At 38.4% G+C, this 12,414-nt stretch overlaps 1 protein-coding gene and 1 pseudogene across 5 annotated transcripts in view; one reads left to right on the plus strand and one right to left on the minus strand.

Moving 5' to 3' along the window:
- Window positions 1–2,973: 2,973 nt before the first annotated feature.
- Window positions 2,974–6,346, plus strand: LOC109024678 (tyrosine-protein kinase Fer-like; annotated as a pseudogene).
- THOC2 (THO complex subunit 2) overlaps window positions 3,181–12,414 on the minus strand; it is a 134,029-nt gene continuing 124,795 nt past the window's right edge. For 3 of the 5 annotated variants that reach the window (XM_055376871.2, XM_055376870.2, XM_055376868.2), the window contains exon 39: window positions 3,181–6,347. The gene's annotated coding sequence lies outside the window, so the exon portion shown is untranslated. The remainder of the gene's footprint in view (window positions 6,348–12,414) is intronic. The other 2 variants (XM_019019537.4, XM_055376869.2) reach the window with 1 other exon arrangement.

Genomic DNA, 12,414 nt, shown 5'->3' on the forward strand with positions numbered 1-12,414 from the left:
TAGAAATGTTACTTCAATTTTTAAATCTTAAACATTTACGAGGTAGGCGGATCACTTGAGGTCAGGAGTTCGAGACCAGCCTGGCCAACATGGTGAAACCCTGTCTCTACCGAAAATACAAAAATTAGCCGTGCGTGGTGGCACGTGCCTATAATTCAGGCTATTCGGGAAGCTGAGGCAAGAGAATCGCTTGAGCCTGTGAGGTGGAGGCTGCCGTGAGCCAAGATCGCACCACTGCACTCCAGCATGGGCAACAGTGAGACCGTTTCAAAAAAAACAGAAACAAACAAAAACTTAAGCATTTAAACCACATTTCTGATAAGTAATGAGATAGAATATTGAAGTTACAGTATAATAAGCTTCATTCTATCTAAGAGGCAGCCTTAGAGATCACCATCCATAAAAATGAAACAAAGGGCAGGCAAAGCTTTTACACTAAAGAGGTCTTGTTCATATTACTTGTATTATGGGAACCAAACAACAGTCGCATGAGTTTCCTAATCTTTACAAACATACTTATAAAAAACAAGGCTATAATAAATCCCAGTTTACAAACCCTGTCCCAAATATTTAAAAATATTTTCCTGGACTGAAACAAATCATCAGAGACCTGCATGCCTGGACCGCATGTTCCGGTGTCATTGTAGAAATAACGTTACTAGAATGAACTAAGGTGTTGGCCATCGGGTAATACTCAAGCCCATTTAAAAGACACATTCCTTTGTTTTATCCACTGAAAAGACATGACTGCTTTGTGAATGCAAAGAAGTTTCTTTCAGGCCTCAGTGCCAGGAAACATTCTTCTCTGCTGCAACTAGCTTTATATTTGATGGACACTGGTTCCTATAACTAACCACATTACCTTCTCTTTGTGGCCTGCCAGTTTCTCCATGGCCCACTTGTACATGACATTTTGGGGTAATAGCTTCATTTAGGTTATTAATTTCACCCAGAAACAAATCTTCTCATTTAAAGATACTGTACTATGTTTTTTTTTTTTCATAAATCCTTTTTGGATCATAGTAGGGTAGAAATAAATCAATTACATAATTGTCCAAAAAAAAAAAAAAAAAGGCTACTAGGATGTCTGCCCATACTTGGCTAAAGTACCTCCTTAAAAGAGGAAATGGCCCGCATGGACTAGTTACTTTCCAACAAATTGCAAATCACTTGTAGATTATTTGCCAAGGCAAGAAAGGCTGCTGCTCTAACTTTAGCCCCTACCATTTAATCCAAGGTAGATAGACAACTGCCTTCCACCTTCTCACCATCCCCAAAAAGATTCAGAGTTAGTTATAGAGGTCTCAAACACCTTTGGAACAAGACCCAGAAAAACAAACTTACCACCTTAGGCTTATTTTCTTGAGAATCTGGCAAAAGCTATAGACTCAGAAAAGTGTACATAACACAAACTTGTACCCAATTTCTGGGATTCTGGAAGGCCCATAAATACCCCCCAAGCTCATTCATGAGCCTTTAGTCAAGAACTCCTTTCTAGAAAATGGCAAGCCTAGATGCCACCCACTAGAACGACAGAGAGAGAGAGAGAGAGATCCTGCATATTATGTTTATGTAAAAGGTTCAAAGATGGGTTGGGAATCACAGACACATTATTCGGTAATAAAATATTCATACTGTAATAACTGCCTCAAAATGCCCTGCTTCACTCATCTTCACTCCATAGTCACTGTGTAATCAGCAGTAAATTCGGCCTCACCCCAGTCTCCTTATCCAGGTTGATTCTTCCTCAGAGGACCTCCCTCCAAGTAACATTATTTGTTTGTTGTCTGCCTCCACTGACTAGAATGGAAGTTCCATGAGGGCAGGGGTTTGTTTTGCTCATGGCTGTACCTCTGATACATAAGAGGCCCTCAAATATTTCAATAGGTTTTTGGGGAACAAGTGGTGTTTGGTTACATGAATAAGTTCTTTAGTGGTGATTTCTGAGATTTTGGTGCACCCATCACCCAGGCAGTGTGCACTGTACCCAATGTGTGGTCTTTTATCCCTCACCCCTCTCCCACCCTCAAATATTTTTTAATGAATACCCTATAGGACTCTCTACTCTTTATAGAAGGGGTTGACAAACTACAGCCTGCAGGCCAAACCTAGGCTTCCACCTGTTTCTGTAAATAAACTTTTACTGAACTCAGCCATGCTTATTCACTTACATATTATTTATAACTGCATCAACACTACAATGGCAGAGCTTAGTAGTTGCAATGGGAACTACATGGCCTGCAAGGCCACAAATATTTACTATCTGGCCCTTTACAAAAAGTTTGCTGGCCCCCTATAGCATTCATTTGGTTCTTCTTTTCCAAACTAGATTGGAAGCACTCTCGAGACAGGTCTTATACTTCTTTGGACCTAGAACAGAGTAGATGCCCTAAAATAGCTAGCACTTTACAAACACAGATTTCCTACTTCCAACATACATTATTTTTACACAGTTAATCCAAAGATAGTATTTTCCATCATCAATGCATTTCTAGTAAGGCCAGTACTAATTACCTGTGTTTGATGATTTGGGGCAACACGGAGAAGGCATATTGATGCTATCTAATTAGTAAACTTTCTAGTTCAAAACCACAATCATGTAACCTTTAAAATATGAATGCATATTTAACAACTGGAAAGTTCTTCCTGATATCTTTCAGGCAAATAATTTTGAGGTAAGCCATAGTTATTTTCTAAAAGTCAAAAATCACTCTAACAAAACATCTATTTTTATGTCAGGCACATTATAAGCACTCAACAGTCACTGAATATATCACCCTCCCATAAATATTCTGCTCATCGATTTTTGCAAATTACAATTACCTGAAAAGAGACATCAAGATTTACACCCTTTTGCCAATTCATTTAAAATATGCTCAGCAATTCTCAATTCTTTAAAAAATTATATCCTTTTTGTCATTCTCTGAAAATTTTAATTTGCATAGGTATCGTTTCCAAGGAACTGAAGACTAAATGGACAAATCCAGGCATGCTACCAGTCCACTGTTTACTCCAACTACAGAGGTAATCAAACAGGATATTTTCCTATTATTGGATGATATGTCATTGGAAAATAATGTAGCCCATGGAATAAGAACTGAGAAGGGCTAGGAACCTTAATGAATTATCTTTGCTAAGTTATTCTGAATAAGCAACAATATACACAATAATATACAACCATTTGAGAAAACTATTGTTTATTTAGAAAAAAGGTTACACTGGTAGAATTCGGTAGATAAAAAAATTCTCTTTTAAAAATGTCACTGTGAAACTTTTCCAGACGAAAGTTCAGCAATACAAAGCTCCTACAGCTGTAGAATTAAAACAATTATGTTTTGATCCCCCCGCCGCCAAGATTTGTCTAACATAATTACAAGAAAAAATGGCAAGGGACAAGTGATCGCTGGTACCTTTTTCTTTTTTAAACACGTTTAATGTTGTACATGTACCATATAAAATGATTCCTAAGCATTTCATAAGACAATGCTCCCACTGCTTTTAGTGACTAATATTAAGAACAAGCCAAATAATAAATTAAAACAGTTTTAAAATGAGGTAAAATCAAAAGGGTTCAACAATTGTTTATTTTCAGTTTCAAACAATAAAAAGGAAGCATTTCAGAATGGAAATAAAAACTGAACCCAGGCAATATTTAGTTAAAGTAAAACTCTGTACACAGGTAACCTTATGCAGCACATTGTGCTAAAAGTATGGAACAGTTAACACTTTCAGCCATTACTGAAAATAAACATGTAGAAACTAAGCAACAAGTTAAAATACAGTAATGCACAACTTAACAATTTTAAGTTTTCCACATGGAGCAATAAAGCAGATAACTGAATAATTTAAGGAGATGCAAATGGCCCTCTTCATTCTTAATTCTTGGCAATTTACTCAGGAAAATAAATTTCTGGTCGCAGCCGAACAGTTCCAGTCCAATCTCACCTGAAAGAAACAAAGTGATTATATTGATAGAGAAGAAGGAAGGAAGGAAGGAAAGGAGGGAGTAGGGGAGGGAGGGTTAGTCAAAGGAGGTAGGAGAAAAGGAAGGGAGAAGGAGAGAAGGAGAATGAAAGATGGAGGGAGGGAGGGAGGGAGGGGAGAAGAAAGGAAGAAGAAGAGAAGGAAGGAGAGGAAAAGGTAAGGAGGGAGGAAGATTTAAGAAAGAACGAGAAGTTAATGAGTTCCATCGGTAACAAAGACTTGAGTCCCCAGAAAAGGATGAAATATTTGTGTGTTTCTTTTTGTCCATTCTTAGAATCCATTAAAGATAAACACACTACTGATGACTTAAAAAAAAAATTGAACATTGTGTGCGTGTGGGAGAGAGGGGTGGGGGTAGGGAGAAAAAAATGGAGCAACAAGTAAAACATTCCACAAGGGCAAGCAATAGCTTATTAAAAGTAAATAGAAAATGTAGCAAAGAAAAGTAACCTATTTTACATGATCAACAAAAAAAGGAAAATGGCATCATATTTTTCACAAGGACACAATTTTAATAGTAACTTATATTAAGATGCAGTGTCTGCTAAATTATAAAAATTGCTTTAAAAATATATTGACTTAATTATACTCATTTCCTTTCCTTTATGTATTGACATTTTTCAAATACTTCATATTGAAATAATTTCAAAACATGATTATTACAACATGTGGCAAATATCTTCACATCTGCCTTCATTCAAATTTTAAGCTAATGCTTAATGCATTAAACTTTATTGATGAAAATACTACATTCACATATTTCTTAAAACCAGGGCTAGAAGGGTCCTTAGAAAATAATCACTTACATGAAACGCTGACAAATAATTTACATACCATTTCTACACAGCATTCTGTTCACACCATGTATAATCTTGATATTATCAATAACTGTGGATACATTTAATGTTGAACTTACAATTTAATACTTAAAAGCCATTGTTCCTGTCCATTAATTGCTGAATGGATAAATAAAATGTGGTACACACTCATACAATGAAACATCATTTAGCCATAAAAAGGAATGGAGTACTGATACATGCCACAACATGGATGAGCCTTGAGAACATGATGCTAAGTGAAAGCCAAACACAAAAGGCCACAAATTATTGCATAATTCCATTTAAATGAAATGTCCAAAACAGGCAAAATCACAGAGACAGAAAGTACATTACTGGTTTCCAGGGGCCGAGGAAGGGAAGAATTGGGAGTGACTGCTAATAGGCATGGAGTTTCTTTTTGGGGTGACAGAAATGCTCTGGAATTACACAGCGGTGATGCTTGCACAACACAGTGGATATACTAAAAACCATTGAATTGTACACTTTAAAATGGCAAGTTTGAGGCCAGGCGTGATGGCTCACGCTTATAATCCCAACACTTTGGGAGGCCGAGGCAGGTGGATCACCAGGTCAGGAGATCGAGACCATCCTGGCTAACATGGTGAAACCCCTATCTCTACTAAAAATACAAAAATTAGCCAGGCGTGGTGGTGCACGCCTGTAGTCCCAGCTACTCAGGAGGCTGAGGAAGGAGAATTGCTTGAACCCGGGAGGCGGAGGTCACACTGAGCTGAGATTGCGCCACTGCACTCCAGCCTGGGAGACAACAGCGAGACTTGGTCTCCAAAAGAAAAAAAAAAAAAGTGAAAGGTAAATTTGATGTTATATGAATTTTATCTCAATTGTTTAAATTGCAAAAAAAAAAGTCAATGCTCCAATTAACAGCATCATGGTATCACAGTATGGCCATTAGGAGAATAAGAAATGGGTTCTCAATCATAAAGATGTCACGTTACAAGAGGCAAGGGAAATTTTGGTGACACATTTAAGGTCACATTAAAGGATAAAATTGCTGTTGCTGTTAAAACATGTCAAGAACGTCTTCCCCAGGAACTGAAATTAAAATTTTTACTAGAAGCCAAAATCCTCAAGCAATATAATCATCCCAGTAATGTCAAAAGTATAGGAGTTCGCACACAAAGACGGCCTATCTACGTCATTAAGGAACTGGTTCCTGGAGGCGATTTCCTCTCCTTTCAGAGAAAGAATGAACTAAAACTCAGTTAGTGAAATTTTCATTAGATGCTGACTCTGGATGGTGTATCTCGAGTAAAAAATGTATACACAGGGACCTTGCTGTAAGAAACTGCCTGGAGGTGAAAATAATGTTCTGAAAATCAGTGACTTTGGAATGTCTCGTCAAGAGGATGGTGGTGTGTATTCATCTTCTGACTTAAAGCAGATTCCCATTAAATGGACAGCACCAGAAGCTCTTAATTATGGGAGATATCATTCTGAGAGTGACACATGGAGCTTTGGCATCCTCCTCTGGGAGACTTTCGGCTTAGGGGGTCTGTCCATAGCCTGGAATGACAAATCAGCAAGCACAAGAGCAAGTGGAAAGAAGATACTGGATGTCAGTCTCTTGGCAGTGTCCACAGAGTATTTTAATAAAATAATGCTGAGGTGTTAGGATTACAAACTTGAAAACTGCCCCCAAGTTTACTGAACTTCAGAAAGAGCTAGCTGTCATCAAGAAGAAAGTTGCATAGTGATGAAACAGTGCCAAACTCAGCCTTCAGGACTCTATTTTCAGCAGAGCAGTATTTTTCTTCTTATTAACATTTATACCACATTACCTGCAACATTCTCCTGTTTTATTAACTATTTTTTTAAAATATGTACTGCTTTAACCATTGTAAGTAAGAAAGTGTAAGTTCTGAATGTAAGGGATCACACAGATCTATCTTTTTCACATCTAGGACTGTTGCTGTTTCTCAAAAATTTTCTACTCCAGGCTCAGTTCACAGTCTGCTGTTCTCCATCACAGACACCTATTGGTGCTATAAGCTGTATTGGTAATATCACATACCACATTTGTAGGACACATCTCAACAGAAGATGGCCTTCCTACTCTGCTGAGACAAGATTATATTTGTGAATGCCATTTTATATTGGTAATTATCTGGACCTCCTGAGTTGTTTGTTTTTTTTTTTTTTTTCTTTTTGGCCAGAGATAGGTCCTGTTTTGTTAGTAAGACTGCCATTTCCCTATGTTTCACAATGCCATCCTATGCACAAACATCCTCAAAGAGTTGAGGCAGCTGATTTTAACTGATGTTACAGAGAGCTGTGATAGCAAGAATCAAGTTTGAAAAGTAAGGTGGTCTGGAGAAAGGAACAGCTAGGGTGGTGATCAAAGTAGAGAAGAAAAGGCAAACATAAAACCAGCCTTCTTAACAGAGGTATGCCTTTATAAAACACATACACGCTTTTTAATTTTATGATCAAATTCACCAAAAAGGTCCTAAGAAATGTTTTAGTAGTTTATATAGATTCTTCATAAAAGAGCCTTCTGGATGGCAACCAAACAATTTTTAAGAGAAACTATAAAATACAAGCCCACCAAAATAATATATTATTTTTGGTTAAGTGTCTTCACTTCACAGGAAGCATCCCAGAACTGCATTCCATGCATTTTTACTAGTGTCTGAAACTGTCAGGATTTTATTCTCATTCTCTCGCTCTTTTCACATAAACCCCAGGTAGAAAGGCATATAAAGATGAACTTGACATTTAAAAAGTCAAACAAATATTTATAAGGAAGAAAGAAGTTATGAGAAAGACATGGGGACAGCCATCCTAAATCCACTTTACTCCTTCATTTACCCTTATACTGCAACCTAGGAATTCTTTATAGCGAACAGAATTCCTGAGATGTTCCACATGGATAAAATGTAACAGAGTTAAGACGTGGATTCTGTTGAGCTGAAACTTAACTGCACCCAGGGATGCTTTTCAGGATAATTATGTGTGTAGGGGAAAGACACACTCAGGGCAAATGTTGCATGGAAGCCTTTTATAAGTGCTCATGCCCATGTCAAAATTTTAAAAAACAGCATATAAATGAATATTTGCTCTACCGTAAGTGGAAGAGCAAGGAAATAGAAAATTTCTCCTGCCCTCTTCAACTTTTCATGCCTATGAATATCAGTGCACAAAACCTATACTCAGTATTTTTTTTAAGTATAAAAGTTGATAATGAAGACAGAAATGATTTGTGTCTGTCATTTCAAGCTCCTAACAACAGTCTAGTATACATTTAATGGTTACTACATACAGACCAAAATGAGAGCATATTAAATCTGCCCTCAAAAAATATGCTGCAGCAAATAAGCAAGCTCTTTTAATCAGTATAGGTTTCCCTCCTATAAAATGGTGTGTTTGGTGGCAAAAAAAAAGTCAATGTTGCACTTATACAGAGATAGTAAATGTTTCTCTGGCATCAATGTGAACATTGATGAGTTCCCTATCCCATACCCTTTACCAATACCTATCGTCAACATCTAGGAATAAGCCTCAGAATGGCAATGCATTCCTAAAACAAGAAATCTTCAGGAGCTTAGGAGGTCAGTTTCCAAGTATGAACTGAAGGGAAAACAAACAAACAAAAAAAGGCTTAGAGCTGGAATTACAAAATCAATTGTCTACAAAGGCCAAGAACGTGATGAAAACAAAAGAAACGAGCTGAGTGGGGACTGACTGAGGTGAACTGTTTTTAAAAAGGCCCTTGCTCTATTCTAAAGGGGGGCAGCACCTAGACAAGTCTAGCTGAAATCAGGACATAATGATGCTATGCAGAAATCAGAACACAATGTTACCAGATGTTCCAATCCTTCAAGAAAAACTGAAATTTGGATTTTGTCAATTCTGATTTTTAAAAACAAACAGATTTTTAAAATTTTGAAATATTGTGTGAGGTTAAGAAGGTGCATTTTGCTGGCGGTGGTGGCTCACATGTGTAATCGTACCACTTTGAGAGGCAGAGGCAGGAGGATTACTTGAGCCCATGAGTTCAATACCAGCCTGGGCAATATAGTGAGACCTCATCTCTACAAAAAAAAAGAAAGAAAGAAAGACAGGCCGGGCGTGGTGGCTCACACCTGTAATCCCAGCATTTTGGGAGGCCAAGGAGGGCGGTTCACTTGAGGTCAGGAGTTTGAGACCAGCCTGGCCAACGTGGTGAAACCCCGTCTATACTGAAAATACAAAAAAATTAGCCAGGCATGGTGGCACATGCCTGTAATCCCAGCTACTCGGGAGACTGAGGCATGAGAATCGCTTGAACCCAGGGGGTAGAGGTTGCAGTGAGCCAAGATCGCACCACTGCACTCCAGCATGGGTGACAGAGAGAGACTCTGTCTCAAAAATGAAATGAAATGAAATGAAATGAAAAATAAAATAAAATAAAGTACATTTAACAAGCCACATTCTGCCCAAGGGCTGCTAATTTGCAACGTAGGATTTAGAGGATAAAAATTAGGTTACACATGTGAGACTGGAAGGAATGGACCTGCAAAATATATTTGGCCTTCTTGGAATGGAGGATTAGAATAGGAATGTAGTAGATTAAAAATACAGATTATGAATAAGTAGTGCTAACTGCTAATGTTCTTTAAAATCAAAGTCCTACATCCAAAATAATAAAAAGCAAGGAGACTGAGTATCTCAAGGCCTGGGAGCAAATGTCAGCTTAGCACAGCATTTGGTTCACAAAAGGACTTTCAAAAGTTTGCTGAACTCAACATCCCTGAGTTGAGGATCACATATATCAAGTTAAAATTGAGAAGCCAAAGGGTGGTGGTTCTCAGAGGACAATTTTATAAGCAGGAATTAAAAAAAAAAAGTTAAAGTAGGAAGAAAGGTTAAAGGCAAAGGAACTAGTAATCTTCAAGAGACTAAATCGAGGAGAGGCAAGATGAATTTGTACAAAGACTTTAAGGGCAACAGAAGATGCAGAGAAGGAACAGAGTTTTGCAACCAAAAATAGAAGACCAGAAAAGATGACAGAAGACTGGAAGGAATTTAATTATGGTCATATTTATATACTGTTATCTTCTTAATTCTTAAGAGACAGAGTCTTGCTCTGTCACCCATGCTGGAGTGCAGTGGCATAATCATGGCTTACTGCAGCCTCGAACTCCTGTGCTCAGGAAATCCTCCTGCCTCAGACTCCCAAGGAGCTGGTACTACAGGTGCATACTACCATGCCTAGCTAAGTTTTATTTATTTATTTATTTATTTATTTATTTATTTATTTATTTATTTATTTATTAGAAATGGGGTCTCACTATGTTGCCCAGGCTGATCTCAAATTCCTGGCCTCAAGCAATCCTCTTGCCTCAGCCTCCTACAGTGTTATGATTACAGGCATGAGCCACCATGCCTGGCCTTGTATCTTAATTCTAATGTGATTATTTTAAGGTTTGTGAAAATCAGGATGATACTTACAAATCAGTGTCATTTCTCTACCAACCCTCCTTAAAAAAACTGTTCTAAAAACAATAATGAAATCTTACAAGTAACGACATCTTTCAATCATGGAACTATGACATATGTAAGAGCTGTCCTTTCTATAGAATAGAAAATAAAAGGTGAGTGGGGGAGGGCAGCAGATTTCAAAGTAGCCTGTAAATAGACGGTTCCAATCAGAAATGATAACATTCTTAAAGAAAAGCAAGAAAAACAGACCTGACCAACCCTGGAATGTATCCAGATAGAAAGTAGCAGTCAACAGCCAGAAAAAGAAACTATCGGCCAGGCATGGCGGCTCATGCCTACAATCCCAGCACATTGGGAGACCAAGTCAAGCAGATGGCTTGAGTCCAGGAGTTTCAGACCAGCCTGGGCAACATGGTGAAACCCCGTTTCCATTTAAAATTTTTTTTTGTTTTAAAATAAACTATCGGCCGAGTGCAGTGGCTCACGTCTGTAATGCCAGCACTTTGGGAGGCCGAGGCAGGTGATCACCTGAGGTCAGGAGTTCAAGACCAGCCTGGCCAACATTGCGAAACCCCGTCTCTACTAAAAATACAAAAATTAGCCAGGCGTGGTGGCACGTGCTTGTAGTCCCAACTACTAGGGAGGGTGAGGCAGGAGAATCGCTTGAACCCAAGAGGTAGAGATTGCAGTGAACCAAGATTGCACCATTGCACTCCAGCCTGGGCGACAGAGTGAGACTCCATCTCAAAAAAAAAAAAAAAAAAAAAAGAAACTATCAGCCAGATGGCCCAGCACAGTGGCTCAGACCTGTAATCCCAGCACTCTGGGAGGCCAAGGCAGGTGGATCACCTGAGGTCAGGAGTTCAAGACCAGCCTGGCCAACACGGTGAAACCTTGTCTCTACTAAAAATACAAAAATTAGCCAGGTATGGTGGTGCGTGCCTGTAATCCCAGCTACTCAGGAGGATGAGGCAGGAGTATTTCTTGAAGAATCACCAGAAGAATCACCTGGAAGGCGGAGGTTGCAGTGAGCCAAGATCGCACCATTACACTCCAGCCTGGGCAAAACAGCGAGACTTCTTTGTCTCAAAAGAAAAGAAACTATCAACCAGAGTCTCACAAAATTAAGAGTCTACCCAAGAAGAAAGTATCGTACAAAGTTGTCAATGAGGAATTCAACAGGATGGACATCCAGCTAGACATACTTTTAAAAGAACATCTGAATCTAGAAGTTTTGCTATAAGACCACGAGCCAAATATCTAACCCTGACCAGTTTTGTCATCCCTTTGTTCCTAAGAGATTACATAGAGGGGTAAAATACAAATTCATGGTCAGTGCAAGAAAAACTCAAATCTGTAGCATAACCTTCACATACAAAAGAATAATATTTGGGTACTGAGTAAACAGAGATATATAAAATCACTGTGAAAGTTGTCAGTGACAATGGCTGGCTCATTCCTCATGAAGATATGAAAGGTGGGCTTTTTGTTTTTCTTTTAATAGGGAGACCACATGTGACAGCAAAATGCCAGGTTAAAATGAGGATTAAGAGTTTATGGCTCACCAGAGAAGATAGTTGTAAGGTTAGGATGGGGGTAGGAGCAGCTAGAATTGAAGAATTAGCAGTAATATTTCCTTTTAAATCTATTAAATTCGAAATGTTCTTTTATAACTCTCATTTACCCTACTTTATCCTAATCTACTTACATAGCAAGCACCAAAAAAGCAGGAAAAGCACACCATTCATCATGTGTTGACTATAAGGCAACCTCTCGAATCCCTGCTTTGCAGCCAAAATAAAGATGACAAAATCCATACCTTTAAGCCCATACCCTTATACAGAACTGGCTCTCAGACATTTCTCACTTGTAATTTAAACACTGGTAAACAGCCTTGGTTATCTATCTGGTCTCACAAAAGATTAGAAGCATCCAATAATATTAGGGGGGAGGTATAGACAAGCAAGGATACTTAATTAATTAATATATTAACGAAGTAAAGAAAAGCAAGTATACTTAATATATTAAGAAATGATGGCTAACATGGAAGCAAGAAAACGGGCTATAAAAAAGCAGAGTCGGCCAGGCACAGTGGCTCACACCTGTAATCCCAGCACTTCGGGAGGCTGAGGCAGGTGGATTATGAGGT

Source organism: Gorilla gorilla, chromosome X (genome assembly GCF_029281585.2).
Source record: "Gorilla gorilla gorilla isolate KB3781 chromosome X, NHGRI_mGorGor1-v2.1_pri, whole genome shotgun sequence".
Classification (NCBI taxonomy): Eukaryota; Metazoa; Chordata; class Mammalia; order Primates; family Hominidae; genus Gorilla; species Gorilla gorilla.